This window comes from Lepidochelys olivacea (assembly GCF_965140295.1).
Source record: "Lepidochelys olivacea isolate rLepOli2 genome assembly, chromosome: 21".
Taxonomy (NCBI): domain Eukaryota; kingdom Metazoa; phylum Chordata; order Testudines; family Cheloniidae; genus Lepidochelys; species Lepidochelys olivacea.
Window position 1 is genome coordinate 3,646,410 of NC_140431.1, and position 9,155 is coordinate 3,655,564.

At 42.3% G+C, this 9,155-nt stretch overlaps 1 protein-coding gene across 2 annotated transcripts in view; it reads right to left on the reverse strand.

Moving 5' to 3' along the window:
* CAMK1G (calcium/calmodulin dependent protein kinase IG) overlaps positions 1-7,186 on the reverse strand; it is a 34,217-nt gene extending 27,031 nt beyond the window's left edge. The window contains exon 1 of one of the 2 annotated variants that reach the window (XM_084611329.1): positions 7,080-7,186. The gene's annotated coding sequence lies outside the window, so the exon portion shown is untranslated. The remainder of the gene's footprint in view (positions 1-7,079) is intronic. The other variant, XM_084611330.1, reaches the window with a different exon arrangement.
* Between the last annotated feature and the right edge of the window lie 1,969 nt (positions 7,187-9,155).

The following is a 9,155-nucleotide window of genomic DNA, read 5'->3' on the forward strand; positions in this document are numbered from 1 at the left end:
CAGACATCAAGAACTATAACATTCAAAAACCAGTCAGAGAACACTTCAATCTCTTTGGTCACTCGATTACAGACCTAAAAGTTGCAATTCTTCAACAAAAAAATCTTCAAAAACAGACTCCAAGGAGAGACTGCTGAATTGGAATTAATTTGCAAACTGGATACAATTAACTTAGGCTTGAATAAAGACTGGGTGTGGATGGGTCATTACACAAAGTAAAACGATTTCCCCATGTTTATTTCCCCCCCCCCCCCAACTGTTCCTCAGATGTTCTTGTCAACTGCTGGAAATGGTCCACCTTGATTATCACTACAAAAGGTTTTTTTTTCTCTCCTGCTGGTAATAGCTCACCTTAAGTGATCACTCTCGTTACAGTGTGTATGGTAACACCCATTGTTTCATGTTCTCTGTGTATATAAATCTCCCCACTTTATTTTCCACTGAATGCATCCGATGAAGTGAGCTGTAGCTCACGAAAGCTTATGCTCAAATAAATTTGTTAGTCTCTAAGGTGCCACAAGTCCTCCTTTTCTTTTAGCTAATATTAGCTGTCTTGGCACTTGGCAATCTAGCACTCATATGGTGGGACTTGTCATTTGGGGATATTCATTTAATGACAAATGTGAGAGATTGGCCATTACAAATGTTTATATTTTGCTGAATATATAATGGCTAAATCTGTGATTATGCTGCTGGGTGGCTGCTAACATACTAAAGCACCCTTGATATAATTGATTAAAGTTAGTTGCAACTGAAGATGCAGGCAGGTTATATTAGAGCTGCTTAATTGCTTGAATATTAAAATTGGTTAAAGAGCTGGTGCTAACTCAAAGAAAATTTACTAAAGATTTTGCTGATCTAGCTAGTATGCGCTGTATCTCTTCTCTTTTTTTTTCTTTTTTTTTATTACTACAGATATTTGCATGGAAACTGGATTGTTACTTAAGAATCTCCACCTTTCCTTAGTGCTTATACCTTATGTGGAGTCTCAAGCTTGTGACATCACAATGGTGGCCATAGAGAGAATTGTGATGTCACAAACAGAGGTGGGGTTTTGGTTTTGATCTTAATTTTGCTTCTGATGGAAGATGTCAGGTTGACTGTGCAGGAGGCTGGTAGCACAACCCAGGCCCAGCATGGGCAGCAGCTGTCATAGAGGTCAGTCTATTCCCATTCCACACAACCAGCACAGCAAACAAGCTTGCCTTAAAATGTAACGTCTACCCCTCGCTGCTCCCTTTGTTTTCTTTCCATGCTCCTTGGTGAATCAGCAGCTGCCTTAGGACTCACCACATAGAGGACTTCCATTCCATTGTTTCCAGCTCCATCCCAACTCATGACAACAGTCACATGGGGGTCTCTTCATTATGGTGGCTGCCTGCACATTTGCATGCAAAGTGCAAGGCCTGGGGATGTGAGCACATGAGTTTAGATGACAATTACTGTAAATTTAGAGCAGTGATTCTCAACCAATTTACCACTGTGGACTACTTATGCAGCTCTCTGTGTTATGGGGGCTGCATCCGCAGAATATGTATACTACATGTATGGCCCTGAGGATGTCACATGGACCGCAGCTGTGTGCTGATTGGGCCGCAAGCAGCCCATGGGCTGCGAGTTGAGAACCACAGGTTTAGAGGGACGACAGAGCTGCAGCATCTCATCTTGGTTCTACTCATCTTATTTAATGAGCTGCAAAAGGGATCCAACTCGTCACAGAGCAAGTTAGTTAGGTCTCTATGACAATACCCTCTCCTCTTCTGTTGTTACTCTGCAGTGTGTCAGGAAGGTAGTGTTCTCTAATAGTCAGAGCACAGACTTAGGAGTCAGCAGCTCTTGAGTTCTAATCCCAGTTCTACCACTGACTTGCAGGACGGCTGTCACACAGTCACTTATACCATCATTTTTACACTTAGGTACCTGGATTTAGGCTAGTTAGCAAAGACTTCAGTGGGAGGCGTGGCCACTCAGCACATGGGAAAATCAGGCCACTTATTTAGGTGACACCCTGAAAATTTGGCCTGAGCCCATCTCTCTCTTCTCTGTCTCAATTTCCCCAGCTCACAGGACTGGGACTCAGGAAACCTAGTTCTTATCAGCCACTTGCTGGGCAAGTCACTTCTCCTTGTGCCTCTGTTTTGCCTCCCACCCTCTGTCTGCCCTTGTCTATTTAGACCATAAGATCTTCAGGGCAGAGACTTTGTATAGCGCTGCCATAATACAAATAAATAATACCACTATTCACTGGAGCATACTGATATGCTATGAGAATTAGTTAACATTTGTGAAAGGTCTGGAAGGTGTGACGTGCAGTATAAACTCTACCAGGAGTAGAGTTTGCAGAAAGAGACCTGGAGATTACAGTGGACAAGAAGCTGGATATGAGTCAGCAGTGTGCCCCTGTTGCCAAGAAGGCTAATGGCATATTAGGCTGTATTAGTAGGAGCATTGCCAGCAGATCGAGGGAAGTGATTATTCCCCTCTGTTCGGCACTGGTGAGACCACATCTGGAGTATTCCATCCAGTTTTGCCCCCCACCCCAGAAAGGATGTGGACAGATTGGAAAGAGTCCAGCGGAGGGCAACGAAAATGATGAGCGGGCTACAGCACATGACTTATTCTTTAGTCTGCAGAAGAGAAGGGTGAGGGGGGATTTGATAGCAGCCTTCAACTACCTGAAGGGGGGTTCCAAAAAGGATGGAGCTCAGCTGTTCTCAGTGGTGGCAGATGACAGAACAAGGAGCAATGGTCTCAAGTTGCAGTGGAGGAGGTCTAGGTTGGATATTAGGAAACACTATTTCACTAGGAGGATGGTGAAGCACTGGAATGGGTTACCTAGGGAGGTGGTGGAATCTCCATCCTTAGAGGTTTTTAAGGCCTGGCTTGACAAAGCCCTGGCTGGGATGATTTAGTTGGGGTTGGTCCTGCTTTGTGCAGGGGGTTGGACTAGATGACCTCCTGAGGTCTCTTCCAACCCTAATATTCTATGGTTCGGTGAGTATTCTTAATAAGATCAAATCTAAGAGTCCAGAGAGGGAAATACATTAGAGAATGATCAATGAGGCTTTCAGCTGAGTTGAGAAGAGACCTTTGGAACCAACATTGACCTTGGATACTGGAGGAGACTCCCCCATGCCAAGCGTACTAAGGAAATGCATTGAAAATTCTCCGTTTAGCAGAATCAGATTGCATGCTGAAAGCACTGCCTTTAAGACACTCCATTTCTCACTACTCAGGATCAATCACATCGTTCCATAAAAGACTGTAAGACATGGCTTAATCTTTGGGAGACAAAATGGAGTCTTTTGTTAAAGAAAAAATAAGTGTTCAGACGAGGCAGAGAGCACTAAAGCAAAAAAGAAGCTGGAAGCTAATGTCTCATGACATTTAACTTAGATTTTTGATTCCCGCCAAGCTGATTTTGTTACTTTAATTAACAGAGCTACAATGATTTCCAGATCCTTAACATGAGATTTCAAAGGTTAATTCAACTTTGTTGAAAGAGAAATTGACTCAGCTGCAAAAGAATAACAGCTTCAGTCTATAAACTCTTTAAAGGCCAAATCAGACTTAGTTTTTATCCACTTTATAGATTCTGATGTGCACATGACAGTTCAATGCAAGTCCTGTGGACAGCAGCCCTATTTTGTTTATTTAATTAGTGCTGATGAAGAGTTCTTAGCGGCGTGGGGCAATTAGTGCAAAACATTGTCTGCATATACTTGTTTGAATTCATAAGCAAGTTTTCATTCAAGACCGTTCTTTCAACACTTTCACCTTTGCTCTCTGAAAAATCACTCACAGAAATGGATTTTAAGCATGAATGCTTAAAGATTGACTGAAAGTGAGTTTCATATGATGTATCCAAATGTAAAAGTTGCAAAGCTTGAATAAATCTGAATGATGGAGATCATTGCTTTGTATCCGGGGGGGAGGAAATTGGTCAAAATAATGATTGGTTATGAATTATTGGCCCAGTTCTAGCACTTAGATTAGCACCAGCAGCACAGGCTTCCTTGGGACCTTACCCTTCCGATATGCCTCCTCTCTTCCCTAAAGGGATGCACCCCATCTCACTGTGCTGCACAGGTGCCATTTGGTTCCAGCTCTAATGGTGATTTATGTGATGTCGCCACCTGTCCATGAGGAAATGGACTAACAGCCATTAATTCCTTTTCTCACAGGCCACTGCACAGCTGTCATCAGAGCAGCAAAGCTGTTGTAGGTACCACTGGAACAGAACTATGCCTGCCCCCATTCATGTGAGGAATGACATACTGACCAGCCAGTGTGTGGAAAGCTCCCAGCCGGGCATTCCCATGATATGGAGCAACCAGCCAACTCACATGGGCCCCAGCAGGAAGCTAAACTCCTGAGAGATGGCTGGACTAGGCCATGAAATGGAACATCTGAGAAGCAGCAGGGAAGCCGCTGGCCGGCAGTTCAAGCTTGCTTGTATTCAGCTTGTGAAAAAACTTGAAACCGGTATCCAAACGTCGGTGAGTTGCACAACAGAAAGGGAGCCTCCTCCCCAGGGACGTTTGGGACCCAGCTGTGTGCAACACTGAAGACGAATGAGACAGTCTCCAAGCCATAAACAAAAAGGAGATCCAACATGTGACATTCAAAAGAGCACTTGGGCTCAGTGCAATCCCTGGCTGAGTACTCATCTGAAACCTACCAGGCAACTGCAGAATTCTGACACGTGAAACCACCTCTGAGCTCATACCCTGCCCCTCTCCAGCATTACCTAGTCTCCCTGCTAACAGATCAAGTCAATATCTGTGTGCACAATGTACTCTCTCTATTGCTTACACCCTTTAGAATACTAGTTTTGTGTTGCCTGATGTTTGCTCATTCAGACTAGATCTTTGGGGGTGAAGGGGAAGCAGTTTATACTTAATTCTATTTGCAACAGGTTTTTTTTTTAAACGTATACTGTTTTTAAATAAGGAATCATGTGTTTGTATATTCCTTTATCATTCATCTGATCATATGATTAGCTTCCCCTTCTACCCTCTCTATTTTTTATGGGGCAGTTACTTTTTGCCTGTCTGTGCCTGTGGAAGGATAATCTTGTGCTTTAGGGATGGGTTGGGACAGGGACTCAGGAGATCCGGGTTCCATTTCATGCTTTGCCACAGGCCACCTTGTGTGTCTGAGCAAGTCACTTCCCATCCCAGTTCTCCTACCTGCCCCAGAGTGGGAGAGCAGTGACATAGGAGGCATTACTGTGAGGTAAATACACTGAATGTTTATGAGGTGCCAAGACATGGGAGCTGTGTAAGTACTTGACAAAGTGCCCATCTGCCTCGTCTTATGGCAGAACACAGAAACTTTCAAAATCCTTCCTCCCCCTGGCAGACATTTACTAAAGAACTAGTCTCACAAGGATATTGCACACAACACAGAAGCTTTGTAAAAATCCCTGGACTACTCTGACCTGCAGCTGGCGATTTATGCAATGCACCCATCTTTACAGTGACCTTGTCCTCCTCCCTTCCCTCATTGGTCTGTTTATGCACCTCTTGCAATTCGAGCTAATCCTAGAAAGTGGTGTAGGGTGGGACAGAGACTGTCTTTGTTTTACTTAGTTCATTCAGTGCTTAGCGCAAACCCTGACCTTTCCTGAGACCACTACCACAATACAAATAAATACTTACTAATTCTACTCGATTGTTTGTGTTAATTTTATTTTTCCATGGAGAAGTAAAATATCACGGTAAAAGTTGGGCAAGCAGAGTTTGTGCTTGTCCTATCATATTTTTCTAACAATTTTTCATATATGTGTTATATCTGTATACTTAACGTACACTTATATTACTTCTGTCAGTCTCGTCTTGACACTCTATTGGTATGTGTATTATCCTTTTGTTTCCTGTGTATCTTCCATTCACATCAATGGAAAACACACAGGGAAAGAAAGAACAGAAACAGAATAGACTCAATACGTGCTTGGAAAATGCATTCTTATAGAATCCTAGACGTCAGAGTGAGAAAAGACTTCTGTGTTCATCTTTTCCATACCCCTTTGGCAATGCAAGAATAGGCTCTCTCTTTATTTTCAGTATATTGAGTTTGCATAACAAAATGTAAATACTCGTTAAGTAGTTACTGCTTGTAAAGCCTTTTGAAGTGCTAAGTATTATTTTAATTTATTTAGCCACCACACAACAATGAATTAATTAACCATGCAGGACGGTATAATATTGATCCCTTCTACTACTCCAGGCTGACAAGTGTCTGTGCTGTAAATGACAAGTAATTTCAATTGTCATGCCTACCCTTTTTGCGCTTTCAGAGACTAGAGCAATAAACGGGACTATTGCTTTGTTCAGTCTGATCCAGGGAATGACGCATCACTGCTTAGAATTTAATGTGTTGTTATGATCTTGCTTAAATATTTCTCTGAGAAATTGGTTCAGCTTTCGTATCATACAGCAGCAGATCCATCTGCAGACATTCTTCTTCTGAATTTCCTTAGCAAAACTGCGGTAACACTCGATTCATAATCTTGCAACAACAATACATGAGAGGGGGAAAACGAAGAGCTGGTTTTATCTTTAGAACAAGAAGTACATACAAAAGGGGATGGGGTGGGAAATGCAACAAAATAAGTGTTCTGCATGTCACTGAATGAACAGACACAGACAGTGTTAGACATGTTTAGGGGACAGCATAATGAGGAAGTGAATGGCAGAGAGACCCAGTTGTTATGCATTAAAACCAAACCTACATTAAACATCTTTTATTCATCCAACTGTGCTACTGATACCAAAGCAAAGGGCTCTTTTGGAGTCAGGGATGAACTCCTGCTGAATCACATTTTCCAGTTAAACAGATTAGTTTAAATAGTTTAAAAGTAAAACTGTACCACCCCTATTACATGAGGGCACATGTGTAACATGTGAAAGCTGAGAAATATTAGTTTGACCACCTCTGCAAAGCTGTACTCCACTACTTTGTCATAACATCATAAAAGTGGTCTTAAAACAGAAAATACTGTACAGGGCCTAAAGCCTTTTGCACAGAACAGGCAAGGAAGGCAAATGGTTATTAAGAAAATATGCTTTGCTTACCCAAATGATCACAGATGAAGCAGCTCCTGATCTGGCTCCTGTTCCACTCCTACAGGTCTGCGGGGATTAGAGACTGGTCTGGTGCTAGCAATAAACTAAGATTAAAGGGGAGGAATGCAGGAGATTTCTTTCATGAGATGGTAACCAGGCAGCACTTAAAGGGGAGTAAATTGACTATGCTTGTCTGTGGGTGCGCGCCTCTGCCTCTCTCTCCCCCCCGCCTTTGGCAAGAACAGTAATACCTGGCTCCTTTCATCTGAAGATCCCAAAGCACCTTACAGACAAGGATTTACCAAGTCTCACCCCCATCTGTGAGCTAGGGATTGGATTTCGTTGGTTTTGATAACAGCAACAATGCCCTTTCTCAAGGAAAGCAATTCATATCAAACCATTTTTGCACAGAATGCAAAGTAATTTGATTTTCTTAAATACTCGGCTTCTCAGTATACAAAATTGCCAGACTTTCTTTTGCATTACGTTGGAAATGTTCAGAGACCTAGTGGACAGAGCACTGCATTGGGATTCAGGTGACCTCTGTTCTGTTGCTGGCTCTGCCACTGATCTGCGGGGTGAATTTGGACAAGCGTCTCTGCACCTCAGTTTCCCCATCTCTAAAACTGGGATAGTGATGCTTACTTCCTTTATAGCGCACTGAGGTCTCTGGCTATTAGTGCTATCAAAGGAGCTAGGTATTATTATTGTCAGGGACTCTGGGCTCCTTTAAACCAGCCAATGTTTTTGTCTATAGCTGCTGTTTGAGTGTTTTAAGATAGTTTAGAATATTTTGGGATGGCTATAAAAATAGTATTGGCTGAACTGCCAGCTGAGTTATATCCTCATATAAGATACTAGGCTTGCATGAACAAACTGGGTATGAATCAGTGCAGAATTTGATTCAGTATCAGGAATAAAGCAACACTTAGTCAATACAGGATAATCACATTATTTTCCTTGCTTTACTATTAATTGTTTAGTTCAAAGATGAACAGGGAGACCTCAGTTTAACATTCTGCATTTCACCTGCAATGACTATTTGTATTCCAGTAGCATCTGTGTGCCCGACACAGAATCAAAGCTCCATTGTGCTGCCTGCTGCACAAAGACATATTAAGTTACAGACCCTGCCCTAAAAAGTTTAACGGTCTTCCCCTTACTTGATCATGCAATCTCCTGTCTGTTGCTTTTCCTGCCCCCTCAACATGAGTGTCACACTTGTTTTGCCCATGCACAAAATCAAACACACACACACAGAGAATGCTAGTGCAAGTTATACTATCCTTCCTCCATTTACATTAGGGTGACCAGACAGCAAGTGTAAAAAAATCGGGACATGGGGTGGGGTAATAGGAGCCTATATAAGAAAAAGACACACAAATCGGGACTGTCCCTATAAAATCAGGACATCTGGTCACCCTAACCACCATTTGCTCTGCCACTCAGTCTGGGAGGAAGAGGTCAGTTCCGTTCATTGTGCCATACACGGAACACTGAGGGCCAATTCTTCAATGAGACCATGAATTCTATTGCTCTGGAAGCACATTTCAACTTTTTTCCCCACACTAGACAGAGCAAATATTTCATCAGCAGAAATTTTCATGTTAAAAAAATATGCTGTATTTATAAGAAAACAACCTTCCTAGCTCATAGCTCTGGACTATAGAAATGCCAGAGGATTCTCATTGGGCAGGACACCATCTCAGAAATTTGCATTCCAGTCTAAAATAAATGGCACTTCAGCCCATTACTTCGCTTCACAGTGATAAGAAAGATGGATTTTAATAACAGAAATTTCCAGCCTGCCAGGGCATAAAGAGGCCGTCTATATTAGTCCCCTAAATGTGTGAGTATATGCTGCCCTCTAATGGCAGATGTTGGCCAAGTTCTGATCAGGTACATCTTCAGTTAAAAGCCAAGCACCAGAACTCTCAATTGTTTTAAATTAGCCTAGATTCATTTATTCCATGAACATCTGGCTCAAATGTACACTCCTTGATCATGCAAAACTCCCACTGAAACAAAAGAACTGCCAGTTTTCATATTCTGTTCCTATCCTTCACCTTAGTTTTAAGGAAAAAA